Raw genomic sequence first — 22,365 nt, 5'->3', positions numbered from 1 at the left:
AAGAGGGAGCAGTTCTAAAACTTGTACTAGACATACTTCCAGTTAAGCGTAGAGGTTTCTGAAATTTGAGATAGACATTGCCTTCTTGTGTCTGGATAACATCTTCTAAAGTTTGACGAATTACTGGTTTGACTGGTACTGAATTTGATATTTTCCATCTTTCAAGAAAATTAATCTCTTGCCAAGGGATCATTCTAGGAACAGCAACTTGGCTACTAAATAGGTTTGTGTCTACAAGAATAGTGTGTCGTAGCTCACTTTGTTTTCTCATATACGGATTTAAGGTTGTAAGAACCTTAAGGTGAATCCTAAAAATTGTTGTAACAGGGGGTGTTCCTGGCAAATACTGGTAACCATGAGATAAAACTCTAAGTTCTAAAACTTTTGACAGGTTAGGGTCAATAAGTGCTACACTTAGATTTGGATATATGTTGAAATATATTGGTCCATGACATAAACTGGTTTCTATGGCTCCCATATGCGAGGCTTTCCAACCAAGACACCTACCATCTCTAAGGGTGCATTAGATACTGGTATTTTGGCCTAAGTCAAAGGCTTAAAAGCTAACTAGACCAATCCTATATGAATATATATTTTTACTTCTTTAAAAAGGGTACAAGATCCTAGATGTGAATTAAATGAATAATTTCATCATTATTCTAGAGAGGCGCGACACGTTCAAAAGTCTTAATTACCTTCTTACTAGTAAAATCAAAAGTTCCAACTTTATAAATTGTATCTGGTTTCACATTAGGGATAGTCCATTTATCTAAGGCTTCCCTAACATCCTGATAGGCTACAAGTTCTGCTACTTCTGATGTAGAAGCTACTATATTGGCTATAGCGATCCCGGTTGTTGACCCGTCTCTTGTGGTGTTCCGGACTCGGGTTGGTATGGCTTGAATGGTTATTCATGTCTTATTTTCCCTCATTTGTCTTGGAGTTAGAGTTTTGGAGTGTCTTGCATGTTTGGAATAGGTTAGTTGCAAGTTCTTCAAATTATTATTGTCCAGAAATTTTCCTTTTCGCTCGAGCGAGGCTTTTTGCGCTCGAGCAAGCTATGTGAGCTCCCAGCATTTTTACAGAGTAGTGTTCTTCGCTTGAGCGAGGCTTCTTGAGCTCGAGCGACAGTGTGCGTCTGAAAAACTTCTGAAGCCATGTATTCTGCGCTCAAGCGACACTTCTTGCGCTAGAGTGAGGCGACTTATTATGTCTGATCGCTCGAGCGACCATTCCTTTGCTCGAGTGAGCCTGGCGTATATCAGTTCCCAGCAGCGCAATTTTACTTCACTTTTTGATTTCTTTTCACTCAAAAACCCTAAATCAGCTGCTCTCTCTCTAGAATTTGACTTCTCTCTACCCTAGTGCCTTTGAGAATAAGGTAGAGTGCTTCAAGAGCTTCATTTTGATCCAAGAAGAAATTCGTTTCATCATCGTTGAACTTTCTCCTTGTTGTTGGGTCTTCTATACTTGAGGTAGGGATTTTCTACACTCTCATATGGTTTTTAGCATAATTATTTGTTATTGTGTATAGATGATGAGATTTGGGAGAGGATTGAACAAATCTAGGATTTGGGTATGAAATCAAAAGAGGAGTTTTTGATGAACATGGAATAAATGGGTTTGGGATTTGAATACAAGGTTGTATTGTGCCAAAATGATTGATTTTGGTGTTTGGGTTGATATTTGGAAAATGGGGATTTTACCCTAATTTGATTAAATAATTATTTTGTATAAAAAATTAAAATTTACATTGAATGTGAAATTGGATGGCTATTGATATGGATGGTGAAATTGGATATGTATTATCTCACACATTTATAAGTTTTGAATAAATTATTTGTCTTGAGATTGAATATCTCTTTAGAAATAATTGTATTGGGCTATCGGTAGAGGATAGCTATGATTGTTGTAGAAATTGCATGAGGATTATGTGATTTAAACTAATCCATTGTTGGTTGTCATTGAATATGACCACGTTATAAATACATTGTATATGTATGCTTGTTGGGAGGAGAAAGGGGATGTACTCCATACGTATGATTACATTTATAAATACATTGTATATGTATGCTTGTTAAGGAGAAGAAAGGGGATGTAATCCATAAGTAATTATGTTTATAAATACATTGTATATGTATGTTTGTTGGGAGGAGAAAGGGAATGAACTCCATTGATAATAAGTTGGCCAGAGTGTCCTGGGTGAAAGTCCCGAAATCTTATATATACATGGGTGCCGATTCCCGCGGACGAAATTTTCATAAAATGGCAAGTTTGAAGTGTTTATGTGTGTTTTGCATAATTGGAAAACCATTGAGTTGTAGTCTCAGTTTGGTTGTTGAAGGATAGTGGACTTAACTCATGAATTGTGTAGAATAATGAACTAGAATTGAATTGAAAGATAATGGTCTTGACTCATGAATTGAGAAGTATAAATGAGCTAGAAATGAATTAAAGGAAAATGGAATAAGGTTTGGCCTTAGTATCATATGGATATACAAGTTTGTAGATGTTTTAGTACCGGCATTGTTTATGCACTTCGTAATTATACCTTTGCTAAACCTCATATATTGTGTTAGATTATTTCTACTGGGCTGTGGCTCACCCTATATGGGAATACCATTTTGAAGTGCAGGTGATATGCTTCCACCAAGGCAATAGCGTGCAGGGACTTAAGGGAAGCAAGAGCTTCTTTATTGTGTATTGTTATGTGTTTAGCCAAGGGCTTTATTTGTAATGAGTTGTGCTCACTTTTGTGTAACCAAGCAATGACTTGGGAAGATGTAAGCCTACAAGGCATTTGACTGTATGTTAAACTTTATAAACAAACTCTAATGAATGAAAGTATTTTATTTCAGTTATATCTTCCACGTAACAGTTGGATTTATTGTATTATTTTGTGGGTGTTACGACTTGGTATCAGAGCGTACCGGGTTTGAATACTTTTGGTACGTGGGAAGTGGTTAGTACCACAATGGGTTTGTCTCGCTTGATTGAGACGTTAGCATGTATTGTATGCTTATGTCATAACATGCTTATATGCTTATGTGAGTATGGGATTTAGTTCCTAAGATGGTGATTGGGTCTACGGGTTTCTGGAAGTTCTATTGGAATAGCACTTGATCACTGCGGTTTCTAATTAGAACTCTACCAACGCCGCGGGACAGTCACTATCGAGGAAGGAAATTCGTATGTGTTTACGTGATTACATGCCTATATAGAGTGATTTACTATTGTCCATCATATTAGGACACGAGTGAGTTAACTTTGACACATTTGTAAATGTGCTAATCCTTTTGTTACCTTTATTAGGATGTCAAGACGTGGACGTGGTGGTGGCAGGTGTGGTAGGGCTAGGAGGCACGAGATGCCTTCACCGAATGATGTTTCAGCACAGGAAGAAGGAGTTGGTCAGGACAATGTAGCCGAACCGATTGGTCAACAGGCCATGGGTGCCTTAGCCCGCGAAATGGCTAAAACTTTAAGGGAATCTATGCACATTCTCATAACTGATAGTCAAGTTCAGGCCCCAATAGCTGAGACAGGGCCTTCTTTTCTGAAACCCAGATTTCCAGACTTCATTTCTCTAAGTGTGGTCACTGAGACCCACTCTTGTCCAGACCTCACACCTAGGCCAAGCATTGTATCTCACTTTGGCCTACCTTGCATGATCACTTGCACCTTAGTCTATCTTCCATGCACACCTAGATCGACCACTGCACACCTAGGCTGACCAATGTACACCTTTGTCGACACCTTGTAACATCTCAGGGGAGCAATCCACATCTTTGAAAAGGAGACCACAACTCAACCAAGAGGTGTGGAACCTCGGCCAAGACCTCCTGGGTTCATCCAACTAGGCCATTTCGGCCCAGCTCATCGTTGTACATCCATTCCAAGACCTAGTTTGTGCCCAGCATGCTTTTCTAAAATGAAAAATATTGATTTAACTCTCAGCACATGTTTTGCTTTGTCTTGGAAGGAAATGTCGGGATCTATTTCACTCATTTGAAGCTTGTCTTGAGAGTGCATTTCATAACCATCTTTGAGTATATCATCTTACATTCTTGAAGTGCATTCAATGGAATTACTATGTACTTGTAGGTCTTGGATTTTTTCCTTAATCCCCTCAACCGAAGAGATATTGTGAGTGGTATTTTTAATAAAATTATGTTAAAATTTTTTGATCAATGCTTTGCTTTGTTTTGAAAAAGTATTTGATCAAGCATAAGTGATTATCCCTTAGTTTTTGTATCAAGTAATATGTTTGTTTTGATGACATTCTTGAAAGGTCTTAGTGCTAGGGGACTTTAATGCAACTAGTACCTTTGTTTGAGATATCTCTTTCGCCACCGACGGGTGGGCTTGTCTAATCGATTATGGGTCGATTATTCCTTTGTTTTGTCGATGAATGTCATTCCTTTGTATTATGTAGATGTTAGTAAACATCACTTGAAGCTTTGAAAGCCTTTGATTGATGAACTCATTTCATCCTTTGATTTTGTTACAAGCAATGATATGTATTGTTTTGAAAAAATCTCAGATATCATTCATTCAAACTTTTATTACTTATATCATTCACTGAGTTTTTAGCTCACCCCTCTCTCTTATATATGCGTAGGTGATGAACAAGAAAGCAATGTCGCCTAAGCTTTATTTGGAAGATGTTTTGGTTCTTGTTTTGTAGCATCTTGAAGATTATGCTTTTAGTTTTGTAAATCATTTGCCTTGTATGTTTTGGCTTGAGAAGCCTTTTGATCAAGATGTAATATTGAGTTTATTTTATTTTGTATTTAAGTTGTAAAACCATGTTAATATGTTTGTCATTTCATTTAATTTATGCACAGCTCTTATGGACTAATTAGATTTAAATTTGTTGCTTTTGCACATGTATGTCCCATATGTATACTTCGTTTGTGTGAATCTTTGTAAGTTGGCCTTTAGTAATCTCAGATTACTGGCCATCATGGCATCATTCTATTAGGGACGGAATAGGTCGTGACAGTATAGGTCTGAACTTGTGCAAGAAACAACTGAGAAGATAAAGGTCATCTAATAGAGGCTCAAGACTACTTAGAGCTGACAGAAAAGTAATGCTGATTAGAAAATGAGAGATTTGAAATTTGAAGTGGGAGATCATGTGTTTATTCGAGTGATACCAATGAAAAGGCAAAAAAGATTTAGCAAAAAAGGGAAACTAACTTCGCAGTATATCGGGCCATTTTAGATTTTGGAAAGGCTTGCCCCTGTTGCTTATTGTATCGCTTTACAGCTACGAATGGAGCAAATGCACATTGTTTTCCATGTATCAATGCTTCGCGGGTATCTTAGAAATCTGTTTTATGTAATTGACTACCATTGAATAGCTTTAGACGATGACATGAGATACGAGGAATGGCTAGTGCGGATCCTTGATTGGCAAGTGAAGCAACTAAGGAACAAATCTATCCTAATGGTGAAAGTATAATGGAAGGAACACTACGGGAAGGATGCTACATAGAAAAAAGAAGAAGAAATGCAACAACGGTACCCGTATCTGTTTCCAAATGGAGGTAACTTAAGTTTGGAGGACCAAACTACTTAAGGATAGAAGACTGTAACAACCCTGATCTCCGTATTATTTTTATCTAGTATTTGATTGGGCATAAATTGCATAATTTTGTGTTTATTAGAAGCTTATCTGTTTGTATGTGAATTTTCTGTTTAATTATCGACTTAGAATTTGAAATTAAAAGCCCAAACAACTTCAGAAACCAAAATTGGTTAATTCAATATGCTAGTTGAAATTTTTAGAATCATATGATAAGTTTGATTAAAATTTGATTCGGATTAAAATAATTAGAATAAAATAATCATAATTGATTATATTTAAGCCCACTTGATTAGGCTTAAGCATAGGTGATTAGTGAGGCCTTAATCACCATATATATATTTGTTAAACATGCTTAGACTTCATTTTACATCAACTTTGTGTTAAAAGTTTGAAAGCTAGAAAGAAAATTCAATAATTTAGAGAGAGAAGAAGAAGGATTCAAGAGAAACCAAGGGAGGTTGTAAAGATTAAGCTTAGTTGAGGCTAAATTCAATCTCTAGATATGATTCTAACCTACAACTCATGAAGTTAAACCATGTAGGAAGATGAATTCACCAATTTGTAGGACCATTTGCATGTAATTGAAAGAATTGAGCTAGAATCAACAAGAGTTTAGTGAATGCAAGTGAATTGTGTACATGCATGCATAATTCTTTACTTTTGAACTTAGTTTCTTCAAAATTCATACATGCATGGGCCTTACTTGAGTTATTTTTTGAAGTCCTTCTTGGTTTTGCACTGTAGGCACCCCATTTTTGACCGACCTTAAGACTCAGATGTCACCAACTGAGCGCTCGGTGATGTTGCATATTGTGCTCGTTCTAAGGTTGCAAAGTCGCGGCAGAGAGCCTTGCCTCCGGGCTTCGGAACCTTTTCGTGCCTCACCTCGATTTGCAAACCAGGTCCTGTTTTCTCTGTTTTCTCTTCTTAAAGGGAGGAAGAGGTCTCGTAGACCATCTCTCAGTGGCCGTAGGCTATGTTTCGTGGTCGTAGGCCATTTTTTCCTGTTTGGAGATCGATTTTCAGATTTCGGAGCCGTCGATCGTGTGCCTTGGTTCACGACCGCTTAACTACCTCCGTTTGCTCCAGTTTTTGGCACACACCTTGTTTACTCTCCTTAGAGGGACACTGTGGGCCGGGAGACCACCTTCGTGGTCACACGCCACTTTCGATGCTTAATAGTCAGTTTCTGGGGCCCCCGGTTGCGCGTTTTGGCCCCCGAACCTTCGTTTCGCATCGGTGTGGGTTCTTTTTTGGCATGGACCCTAGTTTCATTGTTAGGAAGGTGGCAGTAGGGTGGGAGGCCACCTTTTCTTCTTGGAGACTACCTTTCCCCGGTCGGCCGGTTTTCTTGACAGGTAGGTGGTCTCCCTCACTTTTGAGCCACATTTTCTGGTCTCCCATACCACCATTGTGTTGCATTCATCTGGGAGGCCACCTATTTGGTATGGCCGACCACCTTTGGTGCTTGACCCTTTTGACCCCTTGGTCTCCCTCACTTTTGAGCCCCATTTTCTAGTCTCTCATACCACCACTGTGTTGCATTCACCTGGGAGGCCACCTTTCTAGTATGGCTGGCCACCTTTTCTTGTTGACCCTTTTGACCCCTGGTCGGCTGACCAGGGGAAGTGATCGGCCGACCACTTGAACTGGTCGGCCAGCCATCTCCTTTTTGGCCTTCCTAAGTTGCATACAGCTGTGCCAGCTTGGAGGCATTTGCCTCATCCTTCGAGATTTAACCATTTTGTTTGTCTCCTTAAGGAAGCTTTAGCCTTTTTTGCTTAGCTTCTAAGAGAAGCTTGACCTGTTGTCAAGCTTCTTTTTGTTTGTCTCCTTAAGGAAGCTTTGGCCTTTTTTGCTTAGCTTCTAAGAGAAGCTTGACCTGTTGTCAAGCTTCTTGAGGAAGCTTGACCCCTTTGGTCTAGCTTCCTCAAGAAGCTTGACCCTTTGGGTTTAGTTTCTTTTAGAAGCTTGGTCCCTTTGCTTGAGGTTTCTCCAAGAAGCCTTGGACCTCTTCTTCTATAAGAGAGGCTCTCCTCTCCATTTGCAAGGGTAGAACATTTTTGGCTGAGGCATACATATACTCTCCCTCTATATCCCTACATCCAAGCTCCATAGCTCCATGGTTCTTGGCCATTTGCACTACACCTCCAAGCACAACACCCCCACTACCATCCTAAGTACCTTGGAGTTTTTTTTCAGAGGTTGAGGGCTCACTTTCTTGGTCCAGAGCTTGCTGCATTGCTGTACTACAAGGGTAAGTCACCATTTCCCTCTTTGTAGCTTTATTTTACTTCATTCTTTAGCCTTATTTGCAAGCATTTCTGGGTTTTGTCATAAACTGAAAAAAGTTTTATTTTGAGCTTATAAACATGTTTTTTTAAGACATTTTTTCTGTTTGGGGTAATCTTCCCCTTTGCATGCTTCATTTCCTCATGTTTAGGGCTATGCATTAGAGCATTTGTGTTGACCTTGGTTTGGCCTTTTAGCCACTGAAATCCAGCGGATTTTTAGTGGCTAACATGTGTTTTTGAGCCATAAAATCAAAGAGGGGTGACCCTCTCACCCCTTGATTTGTTTACTAGCTTTGTTGACCTTCCAAAGGGGCTCCTACTTGCATATTTCAAAGCCATATTTCAGGCCTTATTTGGTGAGTTTTAAGGTCTGCATAGGCTCTGTCCAGAGCCCATTTTTCCATATAAAGTGTCTATTATGCATGTGTAGAACAATCCTATTCAAGGCCTTTCAAAGGGGCTTTCACTTGCATGCTTCCTAGACTAATTTTAGGACCTTTTTGGTGGGTTTTAGGACCCTCATAACCTCTTTTCAGAGGTTGTTTTGCCATTTTGTGTGTCCATCATACATGTGTAGAATAACCCCTTGCACGACCTTCCAAAGGAGTCTATCATTCTTGCATGCATTGACTGAGTTTCAGTGGGTTTTTAGGCATATTTTAGCATGGAATACTTTTGTTTTTGGCTGGTTTGGTGAGCTCTCATATGCTTCATATAGTTGTAGTACAACTCATGGTTCACTAGCTTTCTTTGCATGCTTTGTTGACCCTTGATTTTAGCACTTTTTGGCCATGCCTTAAACTGATTTTGTGTATATTTTGGACTGCCTTAGCTCTATTTTTGGGTCTCATGGTCGAATGATGCTTGTTTTGCATGCTTGTAGTTCAATGTCCATGCTTAGCTTTGAGTTTTGAGGTCCATTACATGCATATACTGAGATGTTTTCTTGTTTTGGGGCCATTATACATCATACTTCAGAGCTTACGTGAATGCCATATTCCCATGTTTTGTACTCTTTAAATGCGTTTGAGAGTCGGGCTTGTATGCCTCATTTATTGACCATTGAATGAGCTCCATTTCTTTGCATTCCGAGCTATCATTTTAGGCCATTTCCCCACTGTTTCAGACCTACCTAGGGTCTGTTTGGGGTTGGTTTTGCCATTCATGCATTGCTTTGTGTACCTATAGTGTAACGCACTTCACTAGTTTCGGTATTCGGGCCATCTAGCATGCATTGGGTAACATATTTGCATGATTCGGGACCATTGTACATCATGTTTCAGAGCTAGAAAATGTATGCTTGTATGCCATATTTCATCCTTTGCCATGCTTTGTTAGAGTTGCATGTTGTGCCTTAGGATCGGTTCTTTGCATTCGTGCATGTTTGCATGTATTTTGGTTGTCTCATTTTCATCATAGGGCCATTGATGTGAGTGTGGCTGAGGCCCACTCATGTTGGTTTAAGTCCGTCTTGCATTGCGTATGCCATATAGAATCATTTTGCATTGAGTATGCCATTCTAGGTTCATAGCATTGTGTATGCTAGTAGTATGTTTGCATGTCATCCCTCGCATGTTTGCGTCATTCAGTTGCATTTGCATCTAGGTTGCATGTTAGAGTTACATTCATGCATATTGCATTGTGTTTGGAGTAGGGTTTAGTCCGAACACGGGAAACGAGGGATGTTTCATACTCCAAGTGACGAAACGTGCCTCGATTCTCGGTCACTGGCACTCCTGACTGTCCATGATAGAGTTGTTGTCTTTAGTTGCTTATAGGTGCATTTATGTCCCATTGAGTCATGCAATTCGACTCCTCGGCCATTATGCATCAAGATGCATGATTGATGACACGAGGATCGAAGACTACACTCTCTTAAGCTTGTGCAAGGACAGGGAGAGTGGTCATGCACACATTTGTTGATAATACATTGCCTTTTCTCTCTCTTGCCTTTGTTGTAGAAAAACCAGAAACCAGAGGTGGAAACTAGTCGGCCGACCAGATTTTCTAATAGGCCGACCACCCTCTTTGGTCTCCACCACAAAAGGTGGTCGGTAGGTGGTCTCCCATGCTAATAACTGGTCGGTGGCCTTCCCAAGGTGGAGTTTTAGCCTTCTGGAGCATTGTGAAGTTTCTGAGACCAATTGCAAACAAGGGTGAGGCGAGGCATCGCGTTGGAATTTACCGACAAGGCGACGCGAGCATGCATGCATCTTTCATCATTCGGAACAAGTGCTGAGGCAGTCCATTTTATAGCTTGCATGCTAGTTTATTCGCTTTCCTAGTTAATTTGTTAATTAATTAGGGTTTTGTAATATTTAAGTAGCTAGGGTAATTAATTATTTATTCGAACTGTATCATTTATTCGGACCCTCCGAGCGAGGGCACAATTGTAATAAGTGTGCGTGTGTGTGATGTATGTCTTCCGACCCCATGTCTTTCACCCTTTTATTTACCAGCTTATGATGGTTAGATTAGGGCATGTTTCAATTAGCATCTATATGTTCGCATGTTTGCATTCATTCATCTGTATTGCATGCACCGAGCTCGGCGCATCATGCTAACTGCATTGTATTTCAATTCCAAGTTGAATACATGCTAGCTGTAGCATCTCATCTGCCATTCTTTGGGTAGCCGAGCCTATTGTAGTTGCATTTTGCATGTGTTACATTAGCCATTTTAACATAAACTAGGATCATGCATTGATTACTAACTAGTTTCTATTTTGGCTCGGAGTACTCGGTAAGTGTTTATGCTTTAGCATCCTTGCATATGTGTGAGTGACTGCCATGATAGCATGCTTACCATGAGGCTAACTACTTATGTGATATGACTGCCTGAATGCCTGTGGGTGAAGGTTGGATTACTTGGATTGGAACAATTCATTGATTGCGAGTTTTAAGCCCACTAGATAGTGGCAAAACTATGTTTTCTAAACCCACCCGAGGGTGGCAAAATCTACATGTTAAGCCTACTTGCGAGTAGCAAACCGCTTTCAAAAACAAATATGAAATGTTTTGTTCCAATTTAGGCGATCCGGTCTATACTTGTATGCTGCGCGCATCACATAGTAATTCTAGGCTAATAAATCGGAATAAGAACACATATGTTTTCAAAACTCGATATCATGGTTAGTATAGGCCGATCTTTGATCGGGCGAGTGGGAGTGCTCACGAAGTGACCTTCCCCAATCGTACCCAAGTTCCCGAGCCGAGGCAACTTTGGTGATGACAGACATGTGGCCTTAGGCAACGAGTTAGGGTTTCCTAAATTTCCCAAAATAAAACATTTAGGTGGCAACTCTGTATTTGGCAAAGCAGTCCATGTTTGGCACTTCTTTCTTAAAAATCAGTTTTCAAAAACGATTTGCCGGATTTGGACTCTTTGGTGATTCATCGGTCTTGCATTGCACTCTGCGAGATTAGATACAGGACCGTGACATTAAGTCTGAACTGTAGTGAGCCCAAATGAACAGAATGGGATTTCCCTCCCGGGACGTTCGAGGACGTCTACATGCACTAAACCTTTCATATAAACATGTTTTAGAAAGAAAACAGCTGAGTTTGTTACATGCATGTCAAGAACGTGATGTTTTGAGCTTTGTTTTGAAAAATTGGAAAGAATTTGGGATCATGGTTTCATAATTTCCAAAGGTAAATGTTTTATAAATCGTTTCTAAGCATTTGAGACCAACCATACAAGTTTTGAACATGAGAGCATTGGTTTTGAACTTCAAACACAAATCTAGAAAACTCAAAATTCGCACAGTTCGCTCGAGTGAAGGAACCACGGCTTGAGCGAACATGGAAGACATCCAGCATTTTTATAGACACTTGGCCGTTTGCTCAAGCGACCAAGTGTGCACTCGAGCGAACCCACTTTTGTACAACACTTGGCTCAAGCAACTATTTAGCGACCGTTGAGCATAAAAATCAAGCATCCAGTACTTTTGCAGTCTTTACAGACGGCACGAGAAACCAAGTATGCGCTCGAGCGAAGGCCCTGTTTTAGCAATTTTTGACTAACACTTGTGACTACATAATTGCATCCTCATGCCCATTTAGGCATTCTTAAGCCTTATTTGAACATCCTGAATCATGCAATAAGCTAAAACACACATAAGAGAATAATTAAGATAGGTTATGCATTTTGAACGTGTGCTTCAATGTGTATTTGTGTAGGTGGACGTCCGGGGCCTAGTATCGATCTAACCCACTCTGAGTAATATCCTTGTAAAGATATGTTTGAAATATGTTTTGAAAATTGCTACACGATGATGATTTTGAAATGTTATTTTATATGAATGAATGAATGTCCCTTTTTGAAACATATTTGTGGCATCCTTAAGTGAGGCCCTTGCCTGCGGGACACAATACCATCGCCTATTGGCCCTCACCCGAGGGAAACAATATTGTGGTCCATTGATTAATAGGCCCTCGCCTAGGGAAAACAATACCATGGCTCATTAGCCATTGCCTGTGGGAAACAATACCATGACCCATTGTCCCTCGCTTGGGAGAAACAATACCGTATCCCATTCGATTAATTGAAACACAGGGATCTCTGATGTTAGACCTTCAAGATCCACATTGAATTATTGATTGACCTGATGAGGTCCCATTGGATTGACCCTAATGGTCCTATTGGCTTCGACACATTGTTTATTGAACTTTATTTGACGTACCACGTAAATTGATTGATTGTTAATTGTTATTGGAAAAAGGGGGTTGAAATGATTGAATTCTATCGAATCACTTATTGGCATTGTTATATTGTTTTGAAAATAGGAGATATTATTGTAATTGTTGGACTTCATTCATATAAACCTTTATATTGATAGTACTCACTAGGCTCCACCTCACCTCTCTCCTTTATATATATGTAGGTAAACAAGCGGAACATCACATTTAAAGTCGCCTCGACGTCTACCCTGTTAAAGCCTTTTGGAAAGTGCCTCCATAAAGGGGCGAGCTTGGACTCGAAAGGAATCAAGCATTGTCAACCCAACTTTTGTCTTGTTTTGTTCTTATTTCTTTAAATAATTTTGCAACTTGTATGAATGATGTGGGCTGAGGAGTCTAACTTTGGACTATTGTACATAAGTTTTATGAAATTAAAGTTGGTTTTTACTACTTATGATTTCGACATGTATGCACTGCTCAATGGCTCATTATTATTTTATGCTTTTATTTTTGCTAAACCCCATTGTTATATTATGATTGATTTGACTTTGAAGTCGAAGGTAATCCAGGATTACTGGCCAGCCACAACTTAAACCTCTAGAGGTGGGCTAAGGTAGTGACAGTAAATTTGGCCCATTAACTCGCGATCCACCTGAAGCTTGCCCGTGACCCTACGTAGCCTGACCCAACAAGGCCTAGCCTAAGACCTTGGGCCTAGGACTAAGCTGTCTATTTCAAAGCCCAACCCAGTCCAAAGCCCGGCCTATCGGCCCACTCAAGGCTTAGTCCGAGGCCTAGTGTCATTTTTTATGGAAAAATAAATAAAATTTTAGTTAAAAAAAAATTAAAAAATGGTCAGGCCCAAGGCCCAGCTTGCTCAAGGCATGAGTACCCTCTAGGCTTGGGCTTTGGCCGCAATTTTGCACAAGTGGGCCGACCTGGTCTAATCCGAATTTTTGCGAGAGTCCGCACGGCTCGACAGTGAGTCAAGCCAAATTTACACCCCTACCCTCTAGTCCAAATTTTCCTCCTTTCTAGAAACATATTTTTATCATAATAAGATGTTAATAAGGAAAAAAAATTATTATACACATCTCTTTTCGGAGGGTGTGTACCATATACCTTAATTATAATATTTGTGATTTTTTATTATGATTTATTGTGATATTAGTTATTACTCATTTTAGTATTATTGTGATATTGGTTATAATATTATTTTAGTTATGATCTAAATATCTTTTCTTATACCTCATGTGGCGTTTAGTTATAATATTTTTTTTAGTTATAATTGACAATGATTTAGTTATGACATTTGTGCTATGGTAATCAACATCATAAATGTCAAAAATACTTCGAATTCAAAAATAAAATAAAATAATATTAAAACGCATTTGTTTTTAATTTTTGTGAAAAAAAAAAATCATGGACCACAAACAATGTAATTTTATTTTAACTTTAAAATTGTTACATACTTTAAATTTTAATAAAAAGAATAAGATTAATATCACCCACACAAAACATTCATACATATAATAACAACAGGCCTGTTTGGTAGGACTTATAAGCTGCTTATTTCAGTTTTTAGCTTAATTTAAGTTAAAATATTATGTTTGGTACAGCTTATAGCTTAAATCAAGCTATTTCTTAGCTTATCTCAAACGTTGGTCAGGGAGTGCCTAAATTTTCGACTTAAGCACGCAGTTGGTGTAGGGGGCTAAAATTACTTAAATGCCCTCATCAATACCCAAATATTAATATTAATAAAAAAAAGAAAAAAATAAATATTAATTGGTATTAATTATTAATAAATTCATACTGTATATTTTTATATTAATTAAAAAAAATAAAAAATTGTATATTTATGAAGAAAAAGAAAAAAAATCGATATTAAATAAAAAATAAATATTACTTGGTATTAATTATTAATCAATTCATATTGTATATTTTTATATTAATAAAAAAATAAAAAATTGTATATTTTTTAAGAAAAAGAAAAAAATCAATATTAATTGCTTTTTCTGTCAATTGAGAGCCAAGTTATGTTGAGAATTCCGATACTATGCTTCCATCCCTTTTGTTGAGCAAGTTGACTCAATAGAAGTAGCAAAGCAGTAAGCAAGAGATCTCAACATAACTTGGCTTTGATACCAAAAGGGACGGAAACAGAAATATAAAGAACATGAAGAAGGAAACAACACTAATAATACTAAAAATAAGCTAAGTTAAAACTGAAATATAATACTAAAAGAAAACAGTTTAAATAAACATTAATAATAAAACTTACAATTGTTTAATGGAGTGAAATAAACAATTCTTCAAAATACGTAACTTGAAAAGAAAATTACAGAGATAGGTTTTTCTCTTGAGGAAGAAATGCTCTCAATTTTTTCTCACTCTGCCTTATTCTTAACTGAAGAGGCCCTTTTATAATCAAAAGAGACCACTGTTAGCCTTGTGAGTGAATACTATGAGCCTTGTGAGTGAATAGTCTTGACTTGAAAGGAGCATCAGAAGCACATGGGAGTTGTCTACTGCTTTCGGTGAGTGACTAAAACTTTTACTGTGCTGAATTTGTCGGTGGGATGAATCATGAATCATGATGAATAGTAATGTTGACTTTTTAATGAATAGTGAACAGTAAAGTTGACTTTTTTACTATTCATTGTTTGGAGGTGTGTGACTGATGGAATCAATATAGATATATATACCAGCAGCTTTTCTCAGAAGACGAGTATTGATTGAAGCTGATAATTATAGCTATATAGAATCCAATGACTGAATTAAGCATATGGGTCCTGAGCATCTTGGAACTCGGGTCCATATGGATTTTGAGTAGTTGAACCTCCAGAAGAGCTTGAACTGTCTGAACCATCTTCTGAACTGCTATTATCCGAGTCTGACTTGGCTTGGGCCATGAGTAGACGAGCCATTTGGAGGAGCTCATCTTTGGATGACTTGGACTTGGGCTTAATCTTTGATTTGGATTTATCCTTTGACTTGGGCTGGTTAGAACTGGGCTTTGCCGACTTGGATTTAATCTTTGATTTGGATGACTTGGGCTTGAAAGAACTGGATGATGGGCTTCCAAGATTGACTGGAGGAAGTTGGCTTCCTTGAGTGACTAGAGCAGTTGGGATCTATTGAGCTTTAACCATGGCAGGTGAAGGAGCATGAATGTTAATCGGGAACTCAGTTTGAACAATTTCAACAATTCGTTGAATCTTGAAGTTATCCCACCATTTAACCTTATGTAGCCGCTGAATTACTTTACCAGAAATACCATATTGCCATTTGAATATCCAATGGATTTTATATTTGGATATAAAAATAAGCAATTGAGGGAATTCTCTTTGTTGTGGGGTAAATGAGAAAACAGTGGAGAAGTAATTGACTTGATCCAAAATTACTGATGGGAAGATGTCTGGAATGGCACCATAATGGGTCCACCATCTTAGAAACCAAGTAGGTAATTCTGGCTTAAACTTTTGATCAAATTGAAGAAACCAGGAGTGACTAAATGTTTCATTTTGATATAGGAGGACTTTGAACCAGCCATCAATATAATCATAATAATTATACTGAAGGGAGTGATTAGGTAAATCTCGAAGTTGATAAGGAGAACCCCATTCAACTAAGGAAACAAAATTGTGAATATAAAGTGAATGGTAAACCACTTTACTAGTGTAAGTACGATCATAAATGGGTTTAATCACAATTGACTGATGGTTGAGCAGGATGTCTTTATAGATGGTGATTGTTTTCTCTGGATGGAGAGGAACAAAATGCCATCCAAGAGGGAAATAAGTTTTAACCAGATCATTAATAGATTGACTCTTTGGGTGACTAGGTTCTTTGAAAAAGAGATTAGTAGTTGTTGAGTCAACATCATCAGATCGAGCAGTTTTAATAGGATTAGGAGGGTATGGAGTAACTGCTTGGCTGGATGAAGCAAAAGGATCAGTGGCCAAAGCAAATGTGAAACTAGGTCGAGGAATATTACCAAGAACTTGGTAACGGTTAATCATTTCAATAGGATGGTATTGGGTGACTAACTCCAAAGAAGGAATAAAAGGTTCACTAGTTGGGACCAAGGCTTTAGAAGGGGGCCTTGGGTGAGACATCTGTTTGAAAAGAAATAAAGGTTAGCAATAAAAATTAGCAACCACTAAGGAGATCTAAATAAGTTTGATGAAAATCCAAACAGTTGTAATAATCAGCAAGTAAATGGCGGCGAGCTTGAATTTGGTGGTACTGAATGTATTGCGCACGTTTAGTAGTTTTTCTGGCTAATTTTAACTGGGCAATGCGATAAGCAGTTTGGTGAATCAGATCACGGTAATGGGTAATTTGGGTTTTATGGTAAGCAATAAATGAAGTGGCCATCCCTATCCCCCCTGTAAAAATTCCCGGGTAAGGAAATTAGGAATGGAATTGTGACAACCAAGTATATATTCAATAGTAAAATCGAAAATACTTAAAATAGATTGCCAACGAGCAAAAATTTGCTTACTAGCAATATTTTGAACATCTTTTTCTAAAACATATTTAGCAGATTTGCAATCAACACGAAGTAAAAATTGTTGATTTAAAATATCATCTTGAAATTTACTGATACATAAAACAGTAGATAAAATTTCTTTTTTAATAGTACTATAATTCTTTCGTGCTTTATTCCAGACACTAGAATAATAACGAACAATTTGTTCAGATGACTGAGGAGTAATTTGCTGGAGAAGGATGCCGCCATAACCGATATCAGAGGCATCAGTTTGAATAAGTTTGAATGAATTTTCAGTAGGAATACCAAGACAAGAAAGAGACTTGACATATTGTTTAACCTGTTTAACTAGTAGAAGACCAAGGAGGAGGATTGTGTTTTAACCGATCAAACAAGGGTTGACAAGTTTTCCTAAGGTCTTTGTAAAATTCAGCAATATAATTCAGCAATCCTAAAAAACGTTGTAGCTGAGTTTTATCTAAGATTTCATCAGGGAATTTAGACGTAAATTCAATGGAACGACTAATAGGTAAAATAGTATTCTGGTGAATATCATAACGCAAAAATCTGACTTTGGTTTAAAACAATCTAATCTTAGGAGCAGAAATGACTAGACCATGACTCTTAATGGTATAAAAGAATGCAGTAAGATGTTTCCAGTGTTCACTAATTGATTTTGAAAAAATAAGAATATCATCTATATAAACTATGGAAAAATGACTAAATGGATTGAAAATATCATTCATTATATTTTTAAATTCACTAGGAGCAGTTTTTAACCCAAATGGCATGACATTCCATTTATAGTGACCAAAAGGGGTAGCAAAAACAGTTTTATATCTATCTTGAGGATGAATTTGTATTTGCCAAAAATTATTTTTTAAATCAAATTTACTAAAAATAACAACTTGACTAAGTCTTTTAATAAAATCTTTTTTATTAGGAATAGAATATCGAATCCATTCTAAAACTTTTTTTAATGGTTTATAATTGATGACTAAGCGAGGGACACCTCGTTCTAATTCAGCATTTTTATTTACATAAAAAGCAGGACATGACCAAGGTGATTTACTTGGACTAATTATTCGATTTTTTAATAGTTCATTGATTTCTTTTTTACACATTTCAAGTAATTCATGATTCATTGAATAGGTCTAGATTTAGTAGGAATTTGACTTTCATGAAAATTCTTAATATATGGTAATGTGACTATATGTTTTTTCCTATGCCAAAATGCAGTAGGTAAAGTAGAACAAACGGTAGTTTCTAATTTTAATTTAAATTCATTAATTTGAGAAATAATAACTGGATTAGTTAATTGTTGATCAATTCTTTTGTAATTAATTTCTTCTTTAAGATATCTTAAATGACGAGTTAATCGATTAGTCATTTGAGAAATAGAACAATCGTTTAATTGATTTAATTCTAATATTTCAGGAGGAGATAAGAATTTAAAAGTAACAAGTTGCCCTAAAACATGAGTAGTTATTCCTTCACTAGAGGTGGTAAATGGGTATAGTAAAATATAAATGGTGTTCCTAAGATAACTTTATCAGTCATATTTTTAACCAAAACAAAGGAAGTTTTAAAGCAAACATTATTTTGACATATATGAACTTTAGGTATTTTATATTTAATATGCATTTTACTACCATTAGCAGAAGTTAATTTTTCACGACATTTTTCATAATATTTAGTAGGGAGTAATCCTTCTTGAGTACAATTACCATCAGCACCAATATCAATTAAAGTGATAACATCTAATTCAAAATTACTAATAACTATTTTAATTTTAGAATACAATTTTTTAATATGGATTTTATTAAGGAGATTTAATCTATTATCTTCATGATTATGAGATTGAGATTGATGTGATCGATTATCAAATAAAAGATTATCAGGGTTAGTAGGTTCATCAGATTCATGTTCAGATTCATTAAGAGAAACATTATTGGTTTTGAAATTATCTAAATTTTTATTAAGTTTTAATGTAACAATTTCATCTTCTAAATATTGATCTTTATTTTGTAAGTCTTTAATGATTTGTTTAATCTGATTAATTTCTTGTTGTAAATCTTGTAAGGTAACTTCTTTGTGTTTATTTTTAAATCTTTCTAAGGTTTTAGATAGACTAATAATAGGCTTATCAAACTTAGGTTTATGATTAGTATTGATTAACAAAAATTTTAATTTATCAGTATATTTCTTTTTTAATTCAGAATCTTCAAGTCTACTAATTAATTTAATAAGAACAGTTTCTTCTTGATTTTGTTTAGTAAGAATAGTAATTTGTTTAACAGGTTTACAACAAACATCATTACATCCTAATTCTATATTATTATCAGAATCTTCACTAGGTGAATTGTAATTAGATGAAGTATTAGAATTATCAGGAGAGGAATTGCTAACAGATTGATTTAATTGAAAGATTTCAAATAATTGGTTTTTTGATTCATCATTAATTTGAAGTTGATTAACTTTATCTTTTAATTTCTGTTTTTCTTTACATTTATTAAAATAATGACCTTTTTTACCATAGTTGTAACAAGTAATATCTTTATTAGATTTAGCTTTTGGATGTGATTTCTTGTAATATTTCTTTTTAGGTTTAGTATAGAATTTATCATTTGATTTAGACGGTGAATAGTTCTTTTTATACTTGTTTGAATATTTGTAATGGGATTTACTATGTTTTTTATGTGTTTTTTTATGAGAAGGTGCAACAGGAGGTAAACCATATTGTTCACAAAAATTACCTAATTCATATTTAGCCTTATGTTTATCTTTAGTAGCTTGGTGACTGAGTATAAGATCAATACACATTTTTAATCCTTCTTTTTGAATAGTGCTAATGATATCACCATAAGTTAAAGTGTCATATTCAATGATACCAGTAGGTTGACTAAGAACATCTCTAATTTTGTGAGCAAACAAACTAGGTAATCCGTTAATAAATTTTTCTTTCCAAAAAGATTTAGTACAATCTTCTCTTAACATAACTCTAGAGGTAAATACATCTTTATACCATCTAAAATCACTTAATTTTGGACAAGTAAGGTTACTAAGTTGATCATGTATGCGAGAATATATATTAGTAGGAGTACCTATGAAATGTCTAACTATGGTATAGATTAATGTGTTAACACCATCAGGTTTGTAATAGCCAATAGTTTCATCAAAGATTGGCAAATCATTTTCATCTTTTTTATTAGCATGTAAGATTGATTCTCTTTGATCTTCAGTAAGGCATTTTTCCCACCAAGATTTGAGCATACCGGTAAAATAGGAGGTAATTAAAGAAGTAATTTCAGGTTGAGAGTAATCAGGGTAGTTAGTAAGATAACTATTTGCAACCATAGATAAGTGATTTAATATTTGAAGTAGTTGATCTTCACTAAGACCATCAATATTCCATTCATATAATTTTTTAGCAGATACAGAAAATTGATTAGAAAGATTAGTTTCTTCATATTGGAGGTCAGGTGGAGTAGGTCGAGAATACCAATTTTTAGTAAGAGTAGTCGGTTGAGGTTTAGGATAGTGGAGTTTATTAAGATGAGAAGATTGAAATTGTTGAGCTAATTGATCAATTTCATTATCAGTTGTCTCAGTTTCTGATTGAGTAGAAGTCTTGTCTAAAGGTTGGTTTAGGACAGTAAGACCTTTTTCCTTTGATGGTGAAGCTTGATCCGAAGCAGTTAATTTAGTGAATAGTTGTTCTATACCTTTAACAGTAGAAGTATCTTGAGTGACTAAACTATTTCTTTTAGAACGATTACTAGGTAAGTTAATCAAAGATTGATCTAAAGATTGTTTAGTGGATGTAGTGTTAGCAGAATAATCATCTAAATTAGTTTCTAGTTTATCTAATTGTTTACCAATTGTTTTTAAACATTGATTAGTATAATTATTTTGTTCAATAACTTTTTTAATTTCAGGGTCAGTGCCAGGCAACTTAAAAGGAGAGGCTGGGACTTCAGATCCTTGATGTTCAATAATAATATTAGATAAAGGAGGATGCCTAGAGCTAACAGAAGTATTTGGAGAAGTTTTCCATTTATATTTTGTGATTGTATTAACCTTTTTGTAATAGTTGTCTAAATATTCAAAGAAAAGAATTTTCATACTATATTCAATTATAAAATCATACCATTTTCTAATAAGTTTAGATTGTTGAGTAGAATCATATTTAGCACGATAAACATGTCTTTTAGTCCTATTTTTTTAGATTTAAATTCGACATGTAATTTATCAAGATCAGGAGCAAAAGATTTACTAATTGTCATTAATTGAGGATTGATTTGAGGTATTACTTCGAAATCAGTTTGAGTCGGAGAATTATTTGATTCAGTATCTTCTTCACGAAAATGTGTATGAGTAGAATAAGCAGGTTTATTAATTTGAGAGGTAGTAGAGTTATCAATGCCTTTTAATTTACTCTGGGAGGGTTGACCAAGATTAATTTAACTATTTTTTTTGGAATGAAGGAGTATTAAATATTTCATCTTCAGTTTCAAGATCAGTAGGTATACTAGAAGTACTATGTCTAGAAGATTGACTACGATTAAATTTAATACGGACTGAACCGTCAGTAAATCATTAAATATCTTGGATATCTTGACTAGTGGATTGTTGTTGATTATGTTTGTAATTTTCATTGACCGTAATCCATTGATCAGGAAGAGTAATATCTTTCCATTCTATCATTTGAGGGATATTTATATTAGTATCATTGTTACTAGTTTGAATCAGTAATGTTTTGTCCTTGGGACTTTTATGTAAAGTTTAAACATTTAAATTAGTTTTAATGCATTTATAATGGACACAGTAAATTAAAGCAATATTATGAGTTTTTTCTTTCATATTAGTAAATGAACCATTTAATTGAATATTTAAAGTTAATGCATCTAATATGTGTGGATCTCTAAGACTGGGTGTGAAATCAGGAAAACAATTAAAATGAATAGGTCCTTTGTGAAGACCAGTTTCCACCATACCCATTAAACTATCATTATAATCAAGAAAACGAGCATCTCTTAAACATAATAAAACAAAACTATTTTTACCTTGTGGAGTTAATGGTTTTGATTCCAACTTGAATTAATTCTAAATGAATAAAATTGTGACCAGTTTTTAAATGACGTTTAATAGTGTTAGCATCAAATAAGTGACAGGTTTCTCTAGGCTTTTCTAAAGCATAAACTTGCTCTAATGTTTTAACATGCAAATTAACATTAAAAGCAGATTGTAAAAACGTAGTTTTATAAATCTTTTTAATTGATAATTTTGGTATATTCC

Source organism: Camellia sinensis, chromosome 3 (genome assembly GCF_055761805.1).
Source record: "Camellia sinensis isolate YWXY chromosome 3, ASM5576180v1, whole genome shotgun sequence".
Classification (NCBI taxonomy): domain Eukaryota; kingdom Viridiplantae; phylum Streptophyta; class Magnoliopsida; order Ericales; family Theaceae; genus Camellia; species Camellia sinensis.
This window is presented reverse-complemented; position numbering follows the sequence as displayed.